The 20,396-nt window shown below is 33.8% G+C and overlaps 1 long non-coding RNA gene across 1 annotated transcript; it reads right to left on the bottom strand.

Annotated features, from left to right (window-relative positions):
• Positions 1-10,263: 10,263 nt before the first annotated feature.
• On the bottom strand, positions 10,264-19,527 carry LOC120170236. The gene is made up of 3 exons (XR_005520749.1): positions 19,518-19,527; positions 13,490-13,496; positions 10,264-10,373 (listed from the first exon to the last, which is right to left on the bottom strand). It is a non-coding gene; the product is annotated as an uncharacterized LOC120170236 (long non-coding RNA).
• Between the last annotated feature and the right edge of the window lie 869 nt (positions 19,528-20,396).

The raw sequence follows: 20,396 nt of genomic DNA, 5'->3' as shown, positions 1-20,396 counted from the left end.
AAGAAAATTGAAAGTTAAATTAAAATGTAACATATGATCCAAATTATTTACCTCTGACGGATTTAAATCGTGCCCTTAAAAATTAAAAAATGTTAGAGGAAAAGTAAGGAATAAATGAATAAAATAAATAAACCCAAGTAAAAAGGAAGAAATAATTGATAAATAAATGTCTTAAAAATAGGAAGTAAAAAAATAAAAACAAAAAAAAAGATAATAAACGAATAAAACAAAATTAAACAAATAAACAATAAATAAAATAAATAAATAAATTAGAAAAACCAAGCAAAAATAAAAAATACAAAAATGAAAATACAAATACAAAAATTAAATAGAATAAAAAATAGTAATATAATAATAAAATATGAAAAACTAAAAATGATAATATATATATAACTATTAGGTAATAATAATAATAAATAGGAAAAGAAATAAAAATAAAAACATCACCCCATCGAAAATAAAAAAAAGGTTAAGGTTTGGTGAGCTAAAAAAGAAGGGGTGGGGCCTAAAGGGATGATAATTAAAAATGTTAGGTTAATAATATATATATATATAATATAATATGTATATAATAGTAATAATAATAAGGATAAAAGAGTAAAAAAATAGAAAATAAAAATAATATAATATAATATAATAATAATAAATTAAAAAAACCAAAAATAATAAGAAATATATACAATAAATAGAAAATATATACATATATACGTATGAACAAAGCAAATAAAAATAAAATAAAATAATAATAATAATAAAACTATTAAAAGGAAAAAAATAAGAAAATAAAATAATATATATATATATATATATAATATAGATAAAACAAAATAATAAGAAATATAATAAGAATAAAATAAATAAATAAATAAAAATAATATAAAAAGGATTAAATTAAAAGGGGAACAAAGGTAGGGGCGAATTTGAAAGGAATTGAGGGAATTAAAATTGATTTGGGAGGTAAAATGAAATTCCAGAAGAGATAGAGGGACCAGAACGTAGTTTACCCTATTTTAAAACCAAAACGCACGGGTCAGAGAATTATCGGGTCGGGTTGACGGGCCGGTCGGGTTGAAGTATATATATAACCCAAATTTTTTAACAAAGGCTCATTTCTCTCTTAAGCTCAAAACTGAGCCCCCCATCTCTCTTTTCCTCTCCAACCTCCTTCATTAACGAAGAACAAGGGTTCTGTTTCCCAGAAAAACTGTGGCTTTTTAAAAGAAAAATGGCCTCGGGAGGGTGGATCTAGAGAGATCTCTTCGAAAATCCCCTCCTCGGGTCCTCGGCCTTTTCTTTTTTTGGTTTTAAATCAAGAACAAAGGCAACCAAGGCAACATGCATGTATCAAGAACAACCGAAAAGGTAAAAATAATACCTTTCCTTTTATTTCCTCTCGAACTTGTTACAAATGCTTCAGAATTACTCTTTCTCTACTCGTATTTTTTGGTATTTTTTTGTGCGTAATACTTGTGTGATATTGTGTGTGTTTGTGTTCTATTTTACATGTGATTTATAGCCTCAGATTTGGCTATTTTTAGAGTCGAATTTGGACTCAACTTCTTCGGTTTTTGAGTGCTTGAGTGACTCTTGACTGTTTGTTGTTCATTGCCGAGGACCTTGGTTACGTGGGGCGAGGGAATCGACGGAAGTTTCGGGCAGTGTGGAGAGTCCTTGTTGAATGAGAGAACGGCGCCGTGGAGTAAAGGTTGAAACCCTAAAGTGGGGTCTACTATAGACCGTTGGATCTAGATGAGATCCAACGGTCATCGCTACTAGAGGCTGGGATGAGAGAAGGGAAAGCTAGGGTTTCAAACCCTAGCATGGTGGGTTACTGTATTGGGCTTGGCGTGCTCCTGGGCTTGGTCCACTGTTGGGCCGTTTTTTTATTTGTGTGTAACGGGTCTGTAAATAATAAAAAGAAAGGAGGATATGTAAATATATATATATATATATATATATATATATATATATATATATATAACATATAAATTATGTAATATATAGTTATTTATGTAGGGACGGAATATAGTGTCTACAACTTCCCCTCTTTGCTCATTGTCAACGATAATAAAGTGAAGATTAAAAGACACAAATTTCGTCCATATCGAATGTCCTCTGTCGTATAGTTGAAATCCGATATTGAAACTAGTTTGTCAAATTGAACTGAATATGAAATGACTCCCTCGTCGTGAGGTCAAGCTGGATTAGAAGCTTCTGAGCACGATATCCTTCATCGCGAAGTTGAAATCGAACTCAAAGCTCTTGGCGAGTGGCCTCTGAATCATCTTCTGGCTCAAGATACTTCGTCGTGAAGGTGAAACTTGACCGGAAGAATTTGGTGTTGTTGTGTTACAGATGACTCCTTCTTCGTGAAGTTAAGTCAATCTATTTGTAAAGTTGGAATTGTATAGGGCCCCTTCGTCGTGAAGTTGAGCCTGGGTATTGTATGTCCTTCGTCGTGAAGATAAAATCCAATGTAAGTTGTGTTGTTCCGAGGCCAATATCCTTCACTGTGAAGTTTAAATTGACTCTGAAACTGGAAAGTTTGTTGACAAATACTCATTCTTTGAGTTGGATATCCTTCGTCGTGAAGTTGAAATCCAATCTAGAGATGGATGATGCTTGTGTGCATGATTCCCTTCGTCATGAAGTTGAAACCGCGGGTGGCCCCTTCGTCATGAAGTTGAGCATGAAATCGGATATCCTTCGTCGTGAAGTTGAAATCTAAGTAAGTTGTATTGTTTCGAGTCAAATATCATCCGTTGTGAAGTTGAAATTCGCTCTGAAACTGGGAAGCCCCTTCGTCGTGAAGTTGAGCTTCAAATGGCACGATATCCTCTGTCGTGGAATTGAAATCATGGATGTATGGGTACGATATCCTCCGTCGTGGAGTTGAAATCGCGGATGGCCTCTTCATCGTGAAGTTGAGCCTTGACTTGAATATCCTTTGTCGTGAAGTTGAAATCCAAGTATTGTATGTTGTGGGTGGACACGATTCCCTTCACCGTGATGTTGAAACTGTCGATGACCGCTTTATTGTGAAGTTTGGCTTCGAGCTAGATATCCTTCATCGTGAAGTTAAAATCTACTCTTGAGTAAATTGTGTCATTTCGAGTCCAATCTCCTTCGCCGTGAAGTTGAAATTGGCTCTAGCTAAAACCTGTAAAGTGATGCATATATGCGATGGATGCAATGCTCTTAGGTATGCCTAAAATGCATATTCAACATATGTTATTTTGGGCTCTGAAGAGAAATTTCGATCTCCGGTTACATGTTTGGAATCTTGATTCTAGAATCTTGAAGTTCTGATCCCTGATCTTGAATTCTTCATGTTTAAATCTGACATGCACATTCTATTTTTTCTTGATTTGAGAAATGCTTCTCGACCATCTCAAGTATATACATGAGCCTTGATCGGCTTTCGGGTACATGTACTTTTCAATGAATCTTTGTACAGTAATATACGATTATCTTTTGCAGAAGCAAACAAATCATTAGGTTTAAGTTCAATTCAAGATGCTCAAAAGGAATTGATTTAGAGAAAATATTGTCTTTATGAATACATGATGAAGTGTGTATGAATGTTTTAGATCTCGATAATGTGGACACTTTCGAGCTGAGAAGCCGTTAGGTGACGTTGAATACAACCTTTGTTAAGGAATCTTCGAAAATGCGACAACATTCTGGAGAGTGCAACCTCTCCGACTTGTTGAGTTTGTAGAAGATTCAGATGCTTTCCACTGTTAATATCCAAATCGCCCTTTCAAGTTTTCAACTTGGACCCATCCTTGGTTGCAAGACGCCCTTTGTAGGTTTTCATCTTGAACCCACCTTATTTTTCTTTTTCCTTTTTCTTTTGTTCTCTTTTTCTCTTTTTCTTTTTCAATTTAGGGTGCCCTTTCAGGTTTTCACCCTAAACATTTTTTTCCTTTTTGTTTTTTTTCTCTATTTTTGACTTAGGATGCCCTCTCGGGTTTTAATCCTAAGCTAAGTATTTCTTAACTGCATCCGAGTTGATGGAATATGGCAGTTCATGTCCGTCCATTTCAGCCAGGACAAGGGCTCCTCCGGAGAAAACCTTTTTCACGACATAAGTTCCCTCCCAATTTGGCGTCCATTTTTCTCAGAAATCTTTTTAGACTGGCCAAATTCTCTTTAGCACTAGATCTCATTCGCGTAATATTCTCGGGCGCACCTTTTTGTCATATGCTCGGATCATTCATTTATGATAGATTTGACCATGATGAATGGCTTTCAGTCTCTTTTCATCTATCAGGTTTAGTTGATCATATCGAGATTGTACCCATTCTGCATCATCTAGTTTGACTTCTGTCAAGACCCGGAGTTTCGGAATCTCTACTTCAATGGGTAGAACTGCTTCCAATCCATAAGATAGTGAAAATGGAGTTGCCCTAGTCGAGGTTCAGTAATCGAACAAAGAAAAAGGCAACTTCTCATGCTAGTCTTTGTAAGTTTCAGTTGTTTTCTCCACTATCTTCTTAATGTTTTTGTTTCCTGCTTTGACTGCTCTGTTCATCTTTGGTCTATAAGCAGTAGAGTTGTGATGCTTTATGTTAAACTATTCACAAGCAACATTCATCATCTTGTTGTTCAAGTTTGTAGCATTATCGGTGATGATCATTTTAGGTAGACCATACCGATATATGATCTCTTTCTTCAGAAACTTGCAAATAGTGGATTGAGTGATGCTGACATATGATGAAGCCTCTACCCATTTGGTGAAATAATTGATTCCCACAAGAAATAATCGATGACCATTCGAAGCCTTTTGATGGATTTGCCTGATAACGTCCATGCCCCATACAGAGAAAGGCAATGGTGATGTCATTACATGAAGTGGATGAGGTGGAACATTGATTTTATCTTCGTAAATCTGACATTTAAGACATCTTCTAGCATAGTTGATGCAATCACTTTCCAGTGTTGACAAAAAATAACCGCATCTCATTATTTATCTTGACATCATGTGCCCATTTGTATGTGTTCCACAAACTCCGTCATGAACCTCTTCTATTATCATTTTTGCCTCTTCAGCATCGACGCACCTTAATAGAACTTGATCATGGCTTTTCTTGTACAAGACCTCCCCGTCAAGGACGTATCCATCTGCCATCCTTTAATGGTTCTTTTATCGGTTTCAGTGGCTTCCTCTGGATAACTTCGATGCTTGATGTACTGCAGAATGTCGTAGTACCAAGGCTTAGTGTCTCTCACTTCTTTATTTTGGTAATAATGAGTCGGGTACTCATACGACTATATGACAATTAGTATCATTTTAGACTCCCCGCCAGCCTTGAATGCAACTGCCAAGGTAGCCAAAGCGTCAACCATTTGATTTTCTTCTCTAGGCATATAGTGGAAGGTGACTTCATCGAATTCTTCGAGCAGATCCAGTATTAGCTTCTAGTATTCCATCAACTTTGTATCCTTGGTCTCCCATTCTCCACGGAGCTGATAGATTACTAATGTCGAATCTCTGTATATCCGCAAGGTCTTTATGTTTTGCTCTAGTGCAGCTCGAATTCCCAAGACACAGGCTTCATACTCAGCCATGTTATTGGTGCAATCGAAGTTCAATCTGCTGGTAAATGGGTAGTGATTCCCTTCTGGAGAGATCAAGATTGCCCCGATGCCATGTCCTAATGCATTTGATGCACCATCGAAATGCATTCTCCATGAATTGTCTGTTGAAGTACTTGATTCTTCTAAAGATATAACCATCAAGTCTTCGTCTGGGAAATCAAAATCCAATGGCTCGTAATTCTCATAGGTTCTACTTTCCAAGAACTCTAATATGGTACTTTCTTTTATGGCTTTCTGGCTCATATACTCGATGTCGAATTCAGACAATAGCATCTGTCATCGGGCTAACCTTCCAGATAGAGTAGGTACACCCATTATGTACTTTAAAGGGTCTAACATGGAAATCAGCCAAGTGGTGTGATATAGCATGTATTGTCTAAGTCTTTTTGTAGCCCAGACTAAAGCACAACAAACCTTCTCGACAGGAGGATATCTGACCTCGTAATCGGTGAACTTCTTGCTCAAATAATAGATGGCTCTTTCCTTTCTTCCAGATTCGTCATGTTGACCCAAGACACACCCCATTGAGTTCTCAAATATGGATAGATACAAGAACAGAGGTTTGCCTGGGATAGGGGACATCAAGATAAGAGTGCGAGACAAATACTCATTTACTTTTTCGAATGCAATCTGGCAGTTTTCATCCCATGCTCCTGGGTTGTTCTTTAGGAGAAGACGGAAGATTGGGTCACATTTTTCTGTTAACTGAGATATGAACCGTGCTATGTAGTTCAATCTGCCCAAAAAACTTCTGACCTCTTTTTGTGTTCATGGTGGAGGTAGACTCTGAATAGCCTTAACTTTATCGGGATCGACTTCGATACCTTTTCTACTGACCACAAAGCCTAATAGCTTCCCAGATATTACCCCGAAGGTACACTTGCTAGGGTTCAATCGTAGTTGGAACTTCCTCAACCTCTGGAAGAGCTATCTCTGGTTCCCGACATATTCATTCTCGGTTTGTTCTTTGACAATTATGTCGTCGATATAAACCTCGATTTCTTTATGCATCATGTCATGGAACAGATTCACCATAACTCTCTGATATGTTACCCTGGCATTCTTCAATCCGAAGGGCATCACCTTGTAGCAGAAAGTTCCCCCACATTGTGACGAACATGGTCTTCTCCATGTCTTCAGGATGCATCTTGATCTGGTTATATCCCAAGAATCCATCCATGAAAGAAAAGAAAGCATTCCCAGTTGTATTATCTACCAACGTGTCAATGTAAGGCAGAGGGAAGTTGTCTTTGGGACTTGCCTTGTTAAGGTCCTGGTAGTCATACACATACGTACTTTCCCGTCTTTCTTCGGAACAGGCACTATGTTTGTCACCCACTCCGGATACTTGGCCACTTGAAGAAAACCAGTATCAAATTGCTTCTTAACCTCTTCTTTGATCTTAAGGAGTATTTCTAGTCACATTCTTCTTAGCTTTTGCTGTACGGGTTTGAATTCTGGCTTGATTGGCAGTTTGTGAACTACCATATCTGTGTCTAGTCCCGACATGTCTTGATATGACCATGCGAACACATCTCTATACTCCTAAAGTAAGATTATCAGGTTTTGTCTTGCTTCAGTCGAGAGAGTTATACCAATTTTAACCTCCTTTCTGTCATCTTTAGTGCCCATATTCAAGATTTCGATCGCCTCCTCATGTGGTAGTATTTGTTTTTATTCTCTTTCTACCATTCTCAACAATTCGGTAGGCAAGTTGCACTCCCCTTTATTGTCGCACTCATCAAATTCCTTGAGACAAATGGCCGATTCAAAATCCACCTTCGGATCAGAATCATCAATGCCTACATTATCATTATATGGGGACCTGAAGGAAGAGAAAAATGTGTATGCATGAGATGAAAATATCCCACACGGATTAGTCAAGAATTAAATTCGAAAGAAAATGGGAATGAAGTACTGAAATGAAGAAAATAGATAATGAAATCAAAAATAAATAAAAGAGAATATGTTTGTCACAATGTGGGGAACTTTATGCTTTTCAAGTATGTTGTTCCCCTCATCGGTACACTCCTCGCCACCATTCGAATTAGCCATAGGAGGTCCCGAACACCGGTGAAAGGTCCATCCGAAAGGTAAACCTCTTCTTTTTTATTTTTTTAGTTTGTAATGTTATTTCCCAATATATATATATATATATATATATATATATATATATATAGCTTTTTGAAATGGAGGGAAAAGATCATTTTACATTGTTTTACCCAAGTTTTATATAACCCTTTACATTTCTGAAATAAAGTAAAAAATTCTATTGATTTGGTCTTTGCTTGCTGTTGAGATCTTCTGGCTGAGATGGGATATGGTGGCAGGGAGCTGATGGCACAATACCCAGGCGTGGGGCTGCTAGAGCTTGTTGATGGAGGCACAGTGACTGTGACAAGGGATGGGCTACTGGCTGGTGGTTGGTGCAGTTACAACCGGGGCATTGAATGCCCAGATACTAAGGAATTTTTATCCCTTCATTTTATTTTATTAGAAATAATAATAAATAATGTTAACGAGGTCTTTAGGAGAAAATGAGTGTCGACAGCTGCCCCTCTTTACCCATTCTTATGTTAACAAGAATATGGAGAAGACGAAAAGACAATGATTTATCGTCCGATCAAATTTGTTCTTGGAAATCTGATATTGTCTCAAGTGAGACAGGGAATGAACAATATCTCAAGAGATATTTTTGAAAATGAAATCTAAAAAGGGATATGCTTCGATGTTTCTTCAGGGTAAATTATATATGGAAATGTTGATTCATTTCACTGTTCTTTAGGGAATATTAAATCGAGACAGATTTGTTCTACTATTCCTTAGGAAAGATCAGATATGCAAAAATGGGATATGTTTTGCTGCTTCTTCAGGGTAGATAAGATCTAAAAACATTGATTTATTCCACTATTCTTCAGGGAATATTGAATCGAGACATATTCATTCCACTGTTCCTCAGGGATGATCAAATTTGGAATAAGGAGATCTGCTCCGCTGCTTCTTCAGGGTAAATCATATCGAGAAACGTTGATTCATTCCACTGTTCCTCAGGGAAGATTGAATCGAGGAAGATTTGTTCCATTATTCCTCAGGGAATATCAAATATAGAAAGAGGGGATCTGCTCCGCTGTTTCTTCAGGATAGATAATATATCGAAACATTGATTCTTTCCATTGTTCCTCAGGAAAGATTGAATCGAGGTAGATTTATTCCTCTTGTCTTCAAGAATATAAAATTTGAAAATTAAACATTACCACTTCTTAGTATATGTTTGGGAATTTGGAAATGTCACACATGAAGGTTTGGAATTCAAGAGAATCTTTGAAAATTGATTTTTCTTATGGAAACTTGTCTCGCAGCCAACAAATATAGGAACCTGCCTTGACTTGACTGTCAGTTGAACCTTTCCTTTTTTGGGATTTTGAATTGGTTAATGAATTATTCTTGTCATGAATCTTTAGTTTTCTTGAAAACCCTGTAAAATATTCATCTTGAAAGTGCAACATATTTGTTATCTGAATAATGAATGCAGTGATGCAATTCACTTATCATTACTCATTTGAGAAAGTGAAAAGGTCTTGAAGAAAGAAAAAATTAGAACTTTCACATAAACTACCCAAAATATACAAAGCTACTTTCTAGAGACACGTTCTCATGTAAGATAATGTTGTGATTTCTAGTGAAATAATCCTGAGAATGACTAAATTGAGGTTTCTAAAGAAACGAACCTAAAATTTTCAAGGAGAAGGTTTGTTGGGGAACAATCTTTAGGAAGAGTAAACTGAACTTTCTAGGACACAAGTCCTAAGAGAGTCAGGATTGAAGACAACATTACAGAAGATTGACTCCTCTATATGAGAAAATCAAGATTGACTCCTCTTCACGAGAGAGTAAAGTTGAAGTTTCAAGGAAAAATGATTTTTAGTACGACAAAATTGAGTTTTCTAGGAGACAAGTTGTAAGAGGGTCACGATTGAAGTTTCTAGGGAAATTGTCTTAAGAGAGAATTTTTTTCTTAAAACAAATTTTACAGACATCCTCATGAGAGAGATCAAAATTTATCATGTATGTATGAAATGATGTATGATGCAATGACACAAATTCATGTATCATGTATAAATGCATGTTTTCTTAATATATGGTGGGAATGACTTCAAGAGCGATCTTCATTTTTTTCCTAATTAAGTTGTCTTCACTTTGTTTGCAGCAATGTGCACTCTTGCAATTCTTGACTTGTGTCAATTTCTTCTTACCCCAACAATTTTTTTCCATAATAAGATTGGCTTTCTCGACCTGAACTTGTGTAGAAATCCAATAGAGCTTTCATCTTTGAAAAGAGGATCCACTATTTCAAGCTTTAAAGACTGTGTATGTGTTGTTGCCCTGTAGCGGGAAATCAAAGGCCACTGGCTGGACATGACCACCACAGTAATTGATGGAATATTATACTGCCCAGGAGAGCCATGAGACACATCCATACCAAGGATGATGGTTGGAACCTTTGGAACAACTAGAATTGAAGTTGTTTGATTAATTGCTAAAATCGAATTTAGTCCTCCAAGCTTTACATTAATTTTACAAGCAAATTCGTAAAGGTCAAAATTTTCTTATTAGGTAAAACACAAAGGAGGAACTGTAGAGCTCCAGGAAGTTTAGATTGGATGTCCTGAAACATTTTATCCACTATATCAACAGGAGAGTAACTTCTGTTCTGATTTGACTATTGAAACACATCAAATGGAGGGTCTATCCTAATTCCTTTCATATCTCTTGAACAAGGTTATTTGTATCATATCGTGCTGAGAAGTTTAACAACATTCCATTGTTTAATCTTATTTGGCTCCACTAGTTTCTTGCTGTTAAAATTCCATCGCCTAGTCTGTGGAAAGAAATCTTCACCATTCCACACTTTTAACATCAAGGGTTGTAAAATACAACCTTCATCTTGAGTAAACACCACATGATCGCAACATTAGTTCAGCGCCATAGTTATTGGTTCGTAAAATATTCGGTAACTTATTCATCCTTTTTTATGGCTTCTGCCTAGATTTTTCAACTAGGGAAGCTCTTTGCATGGTTTTTAAAGCTTTTTTATAGCGTTGAAATAGACACCAAAGAACAAAGCTCAGTGGGAATATAAGTGGGATGCTTTGGCTTGCCAACATTAATGTATGGCAAATCACCAAAATAATGCGATTGTATGTTATGATGATGGAAAAAACAATCATATATAGTAAGCTCCATTGTCCCTTTTTCACCATTTTCATTCTTCACACCTTTCTGTCTTATTGAAAATAAATGTATGCTCAATTCAATGATATTGTATTCTTGGATGATATGAGCCTTCGAAAATGCCCCAACATTTATCATTTTTGGATAATACGGGCCTTCAAAAATGCCCCAACATTTATCATTTCTGGATGACATGGGCCTTAAAAAATGCCCAACATTTATCATTTATTGCTCCAGCACTGATTATAAGCATCAACTATGTGTCTGAGAGACACATGTCAACTACGAAGATCTACTCCAAAGAGATTATCTTGTTAGAAAATGTTTTCTTCTTCATTTTATTTTCAAAATGTGAAAAATATTTGAAAAATGTTTAAGAAAACAATTTAAAAAAATATTGTCATTTTCTAGGTTTCACAATTGATACAAATTATAAAACAAGAGTTTATTGGATATCAAAGCATTAATTACTCTCTTCCTTGAAACTTATAGCTCTTTGAAAAGTTTCAGGATTATGGATTGGTTTTAGGATGACTTCGTATTTTCTAAGGTTTCAGCTATCAAGTCTTTCTTCTTGTCCCTACTCTTTGGAACATTATACATGGCCCTCATTTCTGGCTTGGCATTTAATTGGGTGCAAAAAAATGTCGCAACTAGCATAATCAATTGCTAAACCTTTTAGAACACTTCTATTTCAGTTCTCTGAAATCTTCCATTTGTTCAAGCTTCATATACTCCTCTAACAAAGGCAATGCAGAAATATCAGTCTAAAAATGAAATTCCTGAGTGCTCGTATGAAATTGACTATAATAGGTGTCCCTCGACTCCCTTAGTCCATCTTCACCGAAACTCTTTGTTTAGTAAATTCGATTTCATTTGCCATTGTTTGGCTAGTTCAATTCATCTTTATTGTACATATATATTTTATAATTGTCTTTATTTGGCTAGCTAAATTTATCCATAAAGTCGGGGCGTCTAACCAATTGCTTTAGAGGGATAGCTCAAGCTTTATTGCATACATATAATTATATTATGGGTATATGGATTCAATTTCTTAAGCTTGTCAAAAAGAACCTGTTATATTTTAGGTGTTGTTGAAAGTCATAAAATCTCATCCTTAGAGTTCAATTTCCAAGCAACTAACCTAAACTAGATTCACTTACTCGATTATTCCATATGAGAAGATTATAATCATCATTGAACGTCATTAATAGAAGTAGAAACCAATCAGCTTTACACTCTTATGTGCAAGATATCCCATTTTGTCCACATCCTTATATACCGAATGCTAAGCCCTTAATCATATCTTCGTGTAAGGATAAAGCTAGCTTGGTTCCTGCAAGAAAAGAGTATGTATTCTGGTGTATTTTTTGGAGTAAGGTTAAGAGTTTTTGTTTTACAAGGGTTTAAATATTGTCACTCACCCAATGGCCATAACCTTAATTCTCAAGATAGCTTTTAATTCAAATGATATTAAAACTTATTCAATTGTTCACAACCTTAAAAGGTAACATAAGTTCAATCATCAAATAACTTAACAAAATATTTAAGCAAAAGATAGAAGAAAAATGAGTTCAAAGAAAACAATGCTCTTAATGCAAGTGCAAGAAATATTCATCTTGGAAGAAATGATCTCTTCATAATTAGGATGCCCCATATTATTCATTTGGGTGCTCGACTGGATTTTTTAGGGTTATTACAATCTAATGTCCTATTTGCTCATTAAAAGACCATGCCCCCAAATGGATCAGATTCTATAACTTACTTTTCGGTACCCAACAATTCTTAGTGGCATGCCCCAAGCTTCATATTCATGGCTCTCACTCCTCTAGATATGAACAGGGTGGCTTCAATTTATATTAAATATTTTGTTATTGAGTCTTCCATAAATTACCCCATACTCTAGGATTGATGTATGTAAAAATGCTTAAATTAATACAATGCAAATGCAAATGTAGATACAAAATGAAAAAGGTGTTAATTCTCTAAGTAACCACCATAGAACAACCTTCATTTAGACAACAAAGTTTCAATACACCAGGTAGTCAAAATAAAATTGTGATTCTTTGTTTCTTCATTTCCTTTAGCCATACTCTTCATGTGATCTATCATTGCACCCAAAGTTGTCGGTGTACTTCATCACATTTAATGACGCCTGATTCCCTTAAATTATTTATGGTCGAATCTTAAGATCTCCATTTTTACTTCCAATGGGAAGTGGTCTTCATCCTTCGTGAAGGGTCTTCTCGTCCTTGATCTAAATGTATCTCTTGAGAAAGCATCTTGGCCTTGGTGCCTTTAAAGGAAGTCTTCAACCTGCTTCAAATTTCTTCATTCATCAAAATTTTTACTGCATGGATCGTTTGAACATCTTTGGATATCCTAGTTTTGACTAAATGGCTAATAATTTGTTGTCTCATTATGAACAATCTTCTTACTTAGTCAATCACTTGTGAATTAACACCTTTGAATGACATGAAGATGCAATGCAAGAAAATAAAATCAAAATAAAATAGACACATAACAAAAATGGGTTAGTACACATAGGATAAACAACAAGATAGTAAGTTCTATAAGCATTGAATAAAACTTACCCTCACATGTCGACTACCTATACATGGTATAATAAATTCTACCCACACATGCTTTCTACCCACATGCTTTGTTATTCACAAAAAATCCTAACCGCATGATATCTAATTCACATGCTTGTTAAAAAAAGGTAAACCTAACCACATGATATCTAGTTCTCAGGTATTTATTCAAAATATTAGATTATTCTACCAATGACTCATAGAGCATTTCCTTCTGTACACTCCTCACAGGATTTCTAATGGTAGGTCAAGTTCTATAGTCCTGGGCTCACTATATGTTGGGTTCGTATCTAGAGCAAGAGGTACTCGAATTGTCCTTGTCGATGCCCCTTGGGCTATCATACCCTCAATCCTCCATTATAGGCTTTCAAATCAAGTTCAATTTGAGGGGACACACCTCCTTATGTCCATACAGAGGTGAAAACTATCACGAGGACCATAAGGCGTGAGCCCCAGGAGTCCTCCACTATCCCACACAAAGGTGAAAACCATTCAAGGGAGTAGTTTCTCACTCCTACTTAAATTTGATGGAGCGGGGTTTTAGCTCATGTTATGCAAATGCAGTTGTGCAGTGTGTGATGAAAAGCGAAAACAAAACAAACAACACAAAACAAAATTCTCAAATTCTTGAACCTTCATTTAATCTGAAAACATCAACAAATAAATTAGTACAACTGTTTAGTGGTTAATCTAATTATAAACAAAAAAATTATTTAAACCTAACAAGGTATCAAAAACTAAATTAGAACGAACTTATAATTTTCATTGCAAAGATAATTAATTAATTGACTAACAACTCGACTCTCTAAGAAAAAGGTGTCCCCAACAGAGTCATCAAACTGTCGAAATGATTTTTCTTAAAAAAAATTAATTCTTAAAAGTGATTTTTAAAATATATTGTCTCGAATAATTGGGTGACCTTTTTAATCATAAAATATGATTCGAGGAGTCGCCACCAATCTTTGATTAGGGTGTGATTGAGCACCCAAAAACATATTTATCATTTTAATAAAAATATAAATTTTAATTGAAACAACAAATTTGTGGTATGTGTTACCAAAAATTTGAATTCGGGAGTCAATTACGCGTGGGGAAGGATTAGCACGCCCACAGCGCCCTAAATCGATACCTAGTCGATTAGTTAGTTGTCTTTGCAATAAAATTTAGAAATTCGATTTTAATTTAATTTAAGATCTCATACATATAATATTCTCTGAATTTTAGGACGAAACACAATAATATTTAATTATTTCCTATCGAGAAGAATCGACCTCTCATGCCTTAAAGTAGTCGATTCTTACTCCAATCGAAATAAAGAAATATTACAATTCCATCCTAGAGTTCATTATTAATTCCAAATTTAAAGTGTGGAAATAACAATAAAATAAAACAAATTAAATCTAAGATTTTATTTTTTAAAACATATTCTTTGAATTTTAAGAGTGAAATGGTAATACTTAATTATTTCAAATCAAGAAGAAATGACCTCTCACGCCTTAAAGCATTCATTTATTACTTCAATCGAAATAAAGAAATATTACTATTTATTCCCAAAATTCAATATCAATTCGAGTGTTATTTATTTTTGAAATCATATTAAAACATACACAAAAACAAAACGAAAGTTAAACACACATGTCAAACAAATGAAATTAATTAATTATCTTACCAATCTTAAACAAGAATAAGGATTTTCAATTATTTAAATACATCGACATGAGACCTTACATTCAATCTATCAGTCTTTTCTCAGTGAATTCAAATAAAAGAACATGGTCTTTTTATCAATCTCCAAATTTTAATGTAGCCAATTTATTCGTTTCTCTTGATAGGATAACCTTTTATTTTAAGATTAGTGAAAGCGACCTCTTATTCTTTAAGACAATTGCTTCCTCTAATCTCAAAATAAATGGATATTCCCTTAATCAAATTATTTCAATCGAATCAAGAAATGTTTATGAGGATATCATGCAATTTAATTTAAATTAGAACCTAAACTATGTATGTATATGCATCACAAAGATATAATAATGTATAATACTTAAGAATAAATCTATACATGAAATATCCAATAAAAATTAATTCATACATTACCTTAATATATCAAGTAAATAAAATAAAGATTTAAGAACAACATACACATAACTTTTATCATATACGTGTAATTTATGTAAATTTTAAAAATATTACACACACAATAAATCGGAAATACAAATATTATAATATAGTATATATCTTAGTATAAATGTAAATATATGCAAATATATAAATATATAAACATGTTAACCTAAAATCATATAATATAATAAATTCATGAAATAATATATAAATCAAATATATATTTTTATAAAAAAGCAGAAACTTTAAAAATAAAATAACAAACATGGAAATGGTAAGGATCAAATTATAAATAATCTAACATACAAGGACTAGGAATAAAAATAAACTATAAATATTTAGGACTAAAATAAAAGCATTTACAAAACTACATGCTAAAATTACAATAAACAAAAAAAAAAGCTACGGGAACCAAAATATAATAAAATAAAAAAACGTAGCCAAATCATAAATAGACAGTGATCAAAATACATAAGTTGAAAGTATCACATCAAATTCATAAATAAAAAAAGATAAAAAACTAATTAGTGACTAAAATGTAATAACATAAAATTTAGTGATCAATTTTAAATAAATGAAAAAAATCAAATAGTGACTAAATTAAAATAAAATATAACAAAATGATAAAAATGCAATAAATTAAAAAAGGGATATTCAGTGACCAAAATGCAAAAACACAACAAACATAGGGGGACCTGTAAGAAAATGGGCCAAAATGTCATATTAGAACATTAAAATGGTAAAATAACAAAATAAGGACAATTTAATTTAAGAAAATCACGTAATAAGCTGAAAATGGTGATTAAATTGAAACAAAGGAAAAATGAGATGGTTGCGGAGAGGGTTTGACCATCACAATCCAAAATGCATAGGTAAGGAGCCAAAATGGCACCGTTTTGTTCGCCTATAAAAGCCATTTTTTCCTCATTTTTTCTTTATTTTTCCTTTTCCTTTTTTTAGAGAGCGAAGCTCTCTATTCTCTCTAAGGTTCCCCAGAATCCGGCAGAAGTTCAGTCGCCTGTCGAAGTGTCTGTTGCCGCCGCGTCGCTATCGTCGCTGGTGGCCATTCATTCCCAAAAATTATCGGTGGACTCATTTTGACGTCGAGAATGCCGATCTGGACTCAGTTTTGCGAGAATCGACCCACAACTCTTTAAAACAAACCAAAAACTCCTCGACTTCTATTTTGGGGATCTCTTCCGTCCATTGTCGGATCGAGCTATTTTTCAAGTATGTTGTTCCCCTCGTCGGTACACTCCTCCCCACCATTTGGATTAGCCACATGAGGTCCCTAATGCCGGTGAAAGGGCCGATCAAAAGATAAACCTCTTCTTTTTTCTTATTTTTTAGTTTGTAATGTTATTTCCCAATATATATATATATATATATATATATATATAGAGAGAGAGAGAGAGTGTGTTTTTTTTATTACTTTTCGAAATGCAGGGAAAAGACCCCTTTACATTGTTTTGCTTGTGTTTTATAGAACCAATTACATTTCTGAAATAAAATAAAAAATGTTATTGATTTGGTCCTTGCTTGCTGTTGGGATCTGGTGGCAAGGAGCTGGTGGCACAGTACTTGGGTTTGGGGCTGTTGGAGCTTGTTGATGGAGGCGCAGTGACCGTGACAGGGGATGGGCTACTGGCTAGTGGTTGGTGTAGCTACGACTGGGCATTGAATGCCCCGGATACTAAGGGATTTTTGTCCCTTCATTTTATAGTTTTTTATTAGAAATAATAATAAAATAATGTTAACGAGTTCTTCGGACAAAAATGAGTGTCGACAACAGAAATGGACTATTTGGGTCTAATGTGGAAACCCTCACATGTCCAACATCATTACTATATCCAACATATTGCTACAAACTACCATGGAAAATATAAGAAGAATGATGAACGCCAATTACTCATACGCATGGGTATGTTAATTTTTTTCAATTTCATTTCTCAATCATTTCATTTTATTTTTTTATAGTTCACATTAACTAGTACATATGGTTTAAGTTACAAACTATTACCTCAAAGGTTTGAGTTTATGCTACAAGAATTTCTTCTAGGAAAAAAACAAGAAAGGCTACCAGCACATCAGTGACATCAACAAAGAAATGTGGACAGATTCATATGATAGGGGTATCGATATGGTCAACCAACTTGGCCGAGGCTATCAATTCAACCTTAAAGGGGGCGCGTCATTTACCAGTCACTGCTTTGTACAAAACGAAGTATTTTTCGTTTGGGTAAGCTTTTTACGAAGCTCGGGGGCATAAGCTCTTACTTGGATGCAAAACAACCATTTTTATCACCCAAGATTAATAGCATATCTACAGAAAAAAGTTGCAACATCAAATGGGATGTTGATAACGAATTTTTCTCGCACCCATGAATTATTTTGTGAGACATAAATGTCACGACCTCTTCAAGGTATTGAATCTAACTCTTTCAGAATTAATCTGCAAGAAAGGTGGTGTGATTGTGGATTTTTTAAAGCTCTAAAGTATCCATGCTCTCATGTCATAGCAACTTGCTCACATTCCCATTTGGACTATAAAAGTTATGTTGATATCGTATACCAACTTTCACAAGTATTCAAGGTATATGAATTTGATTTTCCCCGTATGTAATGAAAAAGACCCAAATGAGATTCATACTTGGCTTACAATTATACTAGATCACTTGTTATTAAGGGAGTCAAGTCGTCCAAAATCCACTCGAATTCATTGTGATATGGATATTCGGGAGACGTAAAAAGAACATAAAAGATGTGGGCATCACAGAAACCTAGGCCACAATAGGAAAAATTGTTCATCTCTTTTATTATCACTTAACTGTTGACTATTACTTATGTAATTGTAATTTCAAATATTTCAATGTATGTGATTTTATTTTATTTTACAAGATGTAGCTTTTTTCTATTTTTTTAGTTTAGGGTTTAGTTCATGCGATTAAGATTTTAATTTTAATCTAACCTTAAACCATTAAAACCCTAAATCACTTTAACCTAAAATACCTTAAACCATTATAACATAAAAAACCCTAAACCGATTAACCAACCCTAAAATGGTATCAAAAAGAGCGTGCCCTACCTTCAAAGGCGCCTCCACTGAAACACTCATTCCACCGTGGCACCACATCTGCAAAAACCCATGGAAAGTGCCCTTTGGAATGCACCTTTCCTCCACCTCAACAAGACGCGTTTCACACAACAGGCCTTCGCCCCAATCTGTCAGAAAGGATGCTACTTCGGGCAATATTCGAGAAAGGATATTAAATCAGAATTTTTTTATTTTTTGATGATTTTTAGGTAAAATTGCCGACTATCTTAAGCCCAAAAAATTTCTTAAAATCTTTCATAATAAATAAGCAACTTACGAGGACTTACTTTTATATAAAAACACACCCAACATGTATCAAATCCCAACATACAAGTCAAAAAAAAAGAGGTTATTCATCATACATATCGATTTTTCCTTAAAATTAACTTCAAGATTCATTTATCATTTTATCTTGAGCTATCTATCTATCTATCAATCAAAACGTGCAGCACAATGTGAAATAAGTCACTACATATGAAGGTTGAAGTTGACAGATTCACCGAATGAAGGGTGATCGAACTCGAATTTTAGTTGAAAGACTTTCATTCTTTTAAAAACTATAAAATCATTTACGAAATCTTTGACTCGGAATGTATTTAAGACATATTATCATTGAAAAAATGCCACCTCTTTACATATAAATAATGTCTCTAAATTTTCAGAGCAAATACAACCACCGCAAGCTTGAAGTCGATAGACTCATATCAATATTTAAATAGTCAGTCTAAATTCTATAATTTTCAAGAATTAAGTTTTATTGAATTGAAGTAATTTTTTTTTAAAAAATAGATATTTTAACTAATTTGAAAATTGGCTTAAAAATAATGATTATGAATTTTTGGGATATTACTTAAATATTGATGTTGGTGAAATACTAACCAATTCTTTAGCATAGTTTAATGGTTAAATTAATGACTATTTATACTCAAGGTTATGAGTTTGAATTTAAAATCATTTAAGATAATTTATTTTGTGGTGATAATGTAGTATAATGTAAATATAAATTTTAATAAAATAACATCAAATAATATACTTAGCCCAATTGCTAAGTGCTCATTTCTTACCTAAGACAGTATGGGTTTTTGAATCTCATTGAAAGCATTTACAAATTATTATTTTTATTTTCTTAAGGTGGTGACGTAGAAATTAAAAGAAATTAAAAAATGCTAAAGATGAAAGAAACGCTGACGTGGAAATTAAAAAAATACCACGTTAGTCTTGTTATTAATTTTCAATGACGAATAATGAAAATAAAACAAACAAGTATAATATTTTTAAAATATAATAATTAGATTACCAAAAATGAAATAAAATAATATGTTTTTTTTTATACTTTCTACCTAGGGGAAGGGGAAAGGGAAGTTTACTCCTAGTGGATATTAAACCCACAATCTATGAGAGGGAGGAAGTATCAATTGAGAGCTTTTAATAATTTATTTTATAAGTTGTTAATTAAAATAATATATAGTTGACTAAACAAATAAGTTATCCAAATAATTAATATAAGACCCAAAATGAATGATATCATGACCAAGTTTGATATTGAAAATTTAGGGACGTTAAAAAAAGCTGAAGAAGTGGACTCAATCATTCAAAACTCAAGTGGTTTTGGTTTTTAGGTTGAAATTATTCAATTTATATTTTAATAATCTTAGATGATTATAATATAATTTAAGTTTCAAATTTACACCTAATTTAACCCCTTTTAACACGACTTAATTTCAAAGAGCTCTTAACGACATGTCAAAACTCTT

The sequence above is a fragment of the Hibiscus syriacus genome, unplaced genomic scaffold (assembly GCF_006381635.1).
Source record: "Hibiscus syriacus cultivar Baekdansim isolate YM2019G1 unplaced genomic scaffold, ASM638163v2 tig00111774_pilon, whole genome shotgun sequence".
Taxonomy (NCBI): Eukaryota; Viridiplantae; Streptophyta; class Magnoliopsida; order Malvales; family Malvaceae; genus Hibiscus; species Hibiscus syriacus.
This window is presented reverse-complemented; position numbering and strand designations above follow the sequence as displayed.